Consider the following 4,113-nt stretch of genomic DNA (forward strand, 5'->3'; position numbering starts at 1 on the left):
CTCTAGTCCTGCTCCGATTTTCCTTTGGTCAAATATTTTTAATTTAAGTGTAAAAAACGGTGTAAAATAATTTTCTTTTATTCAGAAGAAGAGCAGTCGTGCACTGCTAGGGTTTTTTTTCCCTCCAGCTCCCATAATGCCTTTCTTCTCTTTCCTGCAGGCCACGGTCCAATCATTRTCACCCCAGGCGTGGCCACCATTCGCCGCACCCCTTCGTCCAAACCTTCGGCCCGCCGCTCAGGCTCCGTGGGTGCCGGTCCCATTCCCATTCGTACCCCCGTGGTGCCCGTGAAACCCCCCGTGGTGCCCGACGTGTCGGCAGCTCTGAACGGGGTCAGGAGTGCCGAGGAGGTGGGGGGCGGGGAGTTCAGCTCAGCTCCCCCGACGTTTTCAGGACACGAGGACGTTGGTATGATTCCCGTGGCGTCCTGGAGCGGCCAAGCCTCCACCAACCCACCCACCGTCCCCCTGCCCGACCAGCTGACCCAACAGCACCAGCAGGGAGGAGGAGGAGGAGGAGACGAGGAAGAAAACATGCTGGTGGCCATCCGTAAGGGAGTGAAACTCAAGAGAACCCTCACCAACGATCGCTCCGCACCACTCATCGCGTGATGACATCATCCGACAGGCAGGGGGCGGGGTCACAAGAAGCATGTGACCTCTTATTATGGAGGCGGGGCTYGTTCTGCCAAGTGTTTGTCAATTTGATCAAAAGCTTTGGGGAAAAAAGTTTGTTCCATTTGAGTGCAATTCAAAAATACACATTTTTTTGTTCATCAGGGAAATCTGCTGTATTTAGTCTACATGTAACATGTCCATCCTGTGAGAAGCTGACGACAACAAAAACAACAAACAGCTGCACATTTCTAATGTAGAAACTGGATCAGTGATAAGAGGCTCTGAGGCCCCCTTGTGGTGGTTTTTAAATGAGACCCTCAGACTAAAGCTGTTCTGCAGGCCCACAGCGTATGGAGGCAGTTCAGAATGTGTTCTTGTAAATGTAAAGAATTCTACAGCAGCGTCAACACTAACACATGTAACACATGCAGGTTTATTTCAGAAGAAACCAAAAAAAAAACAAAAAAAAAAACCACACCGTATCTCTGACCAGGTTGGACAATGTGTTCTTTCTCCTGAGTAAAGTAACCACTGCGTCTTCTCTCAGTGGATTTGGACTTTATTGGAGCGTCTTGTTCAAGTTAGCACTCGGTGGCAGAAACCACTCTGAGCACCGACAAGGATATTCAGGTATTATAAGAGCCGCTGAGACCGTCGGCTGGCTTTTTAAAACACACCTTTTGGGAATGTTTGAACCGTACAGACTTCTGTTCTGGCTAGAGGAAGACGTGACACGGACAAAAGTCCGGTTCGGATCAGTCTCACAGAGCCAGCGTGGACCTGGACAATGACCAACAGAGAGCTCCTACAGGTGGAAGGAGCCCAGTTTCCTWTGTTTGAGTAGCTGGAGCCTACAGTAAAATAAGAGGTACRCTCAKTAGTTTTGGTATTTAGGTAATTTGTAAATAATTTTGCACATCTCAGCTTGAGGAGTGTGTTGGTGCTTTCTGATTCTTCACACGTTTGCTGCTTTTCCTCAACCGACTCTTTCAGAGAACCAAATTTAGTTTCACCTCTTTAAACAKGTTTAAATGATCCTTACGTGACTCTACACTGACGTGGTTTGGTTTAGTCCTCCACTCTTTCCTTTCCTGTGAAACACGTTTATTCTGCTGATCTAAATGTTGAGCTTTGTGGACCCTTAGTGGGACTTTCTTACATTTAACTATTTACAACCTGCTGATTTCTTTTTCTTTCTTTATAGTATAACTAAGACTAAACGTGCCGCATTAAAACACAAGTAGTTGAAGTTTTTATGTATAAATATGTTATTAAACTTTTATAGAAGATAATGAGAAACTATTTTTTGATGTTGTAAAAGTTACCAGTTCAAAGTTGACACTTAGTTTTTTGTTTTGTTTGTTTTTTAACTTGTGTTTTTGTGATCACATGCAACTTTTCTGTAACGCCACTGAAGGTCCAGATAGTTACCCTAAAAACCGGGAAATCCCATCTAAACTACAACGGAATATTAGGGCCACACTACGATAATGATTTATATATATTAATTACAAGAGCAAAGATTTAATATTACGAGAATAAATTCATGATATAAAAACTCAGTCTTACCACTGCATTAAAATGAGGAATGTTGAGCATCTTATAAAGTTATACTTTGGTATCGGCTTTACARATAAAGAAATAGTTCATCTTTTAATACACAGGCATCAAATTATTATCAGTAGCAGGACTTTAAAACAATTRTTTAAATGTTGTGTGGCCTTAATACACCGTTGTACAAAACCCTTAAAAAACWACAACATTCTAGGTAAATTTCAGTTTATTTTTTATTTTAATTTGAACAGTGTTAGTATTTTTGGGATGTGAGATCGGTCCAGAGGCAGCAGCGTTCGACTATAAGCTACAATAAATCACTGAGTCATCGTCTCTTCTTGTGATTTGCGTTTCAGTTGGAGCACTGTGRGACCGTGGCTACTACGTGTTGTATGAAAGTGTAAATATTAACTAACTGCTAAATAACTTAGTCTGGGAACTCACGTTTTCTAATTTATTTTCTTTTCTGTGWTTTAATATCTGTCTCAGCCTTTCTCTATTTTTTTACTTCTAAGAATAAGAGAGTTTATCTGTTCTCATACGAGTAGCTGAAGTTCCTCATTTCACACAGACACTATTATCCTCAGTGAAGTTCAGTATTATCAGTACAGGTTTTATACAAAACTACATTTTTCTTCTGAAAGCGTAAAAATATCTTGACTGCTTTGTGTTTGTACACATATTTTTGGGCTGACTGAAGGAGAGTAARCTATAAAAATCACATTTGTTTGAACAGTTTCCTGAATCTGAGGGTATCTTAATCTGTTTATTTTTCCATCCGCACGTCGAAAACATACTCTCACCCTATAGTGCCCACATGTAAATCTTAAATACATATATATACGTATATAAATATATTAGATTATATTCCTAAATSTCAGTATGTTGTATGAATAAGAATCTTTTAGTTTGTGATGTTTCAAACAGTTAATCTTGTTTTCTAGTTTAGTTMATTTTTCCCCCAGAAGAGAGTTGACCTCTCTGTCAGTTCTTGTATCGTAAATTTGTTTCACAAGACAAAATTTTCTTTGTCACCACAGCTTTATTAATTCAATAAAAAGAATATTCAATTTGCCTTGATTTGCTGTTTTGTTTTTTCCTTTATTTTTATTTATTTTTTCTTTAGGTTTAGGTTTTTGCTTATGTAGACCACACCCTTTATATAAGGTGTGATGTGAAAAAGGCATTCCTCAACAGAGAAAACTCTAAAGCTGTGGAGGATGGAGGAACATTTACACACACTGCCTGGTATTACTGACAGACAGATAATGGAGGTGAAAGGGTAGAATAGGGGTGCTAGGATTTGACACATGGAAAATAAAAAGTAATTTCATAATCCATTTTGTGTTTTTATATATATATGTAAAGGTCCAAAGTTAATATCAAGTCAAATTCTTTTTAGTAGTAAYTCTGTACATTTTGTCTCCAAGTAACCTCTACAAAGTAAACAGGCTGTAGTTTATACAGTACTTTGATTCTATTGTTTCTTTATACAATCAATAAAACATACAACCTCTTTTATTCTAAAACGTTTGAATATAAAAAATAAATATGACCTTACTGGTTTAAGAAAAAATACGACTATTWAGTTTGAAATGGGTGCTAAAATTATTTACATCAGTTCATGTGGATTTCAGTGCCATGAACAAAGGTTGTGCCTCATTATAGCCACAAGGGGGCGCTCTTATCCAAGCATATTGAATGAAAGACGTGGTGCGTTTAAGACTTCAGGTCTGGTTGAAAAATTCAAATGCTCCACATGCAAAAATGAACTAAGTAAACAATAAACAAAACATCTAATACAATCTAACTACTTGTGCAAATTTTGTGTTATATTAACCATTTCTATCATAACGTTCAGCTCATTCTGCAGAGATTGGACTTCTAACTTTTGTACTTTTCAAAATATTTTTACTTTATTAAATATTATTCTTACAGAAA

The 4,113-nt window shown here is 38.4% G+C and overlaps 1 pseudogene; it reads left to right on the top strand.

Moving 5' to 3' along the window:
- The first annotated feature begins 160 nt into the window (after positions 1-160).
- On the top strand, positions 161-3,252 carry LOC106521596 (metastasis suppressor protein 1 pseudogene; annotated as a pseudogene).
- The last annotated feature ends 861 nt before the right edge of the window (positions 3,253-4,113 follow it).

This window comes from Austrofundulus limnaeus, unplaced genomic scaffold (assembly GCF_001266775.1).
Source record: "Austrofundulus limnaeus strain Quisiro unplaced genomic scaffold, Austrofundulus_limnaeus-1.0 Scaffold112, whole genome shotgun sequence".
NCBI lineage: Eukaryota > Metazoa > Chordata > Actinopteri > Cyprinodontiformes > Rivulidae > Austrofundulus > Austrofundulus limnaeus.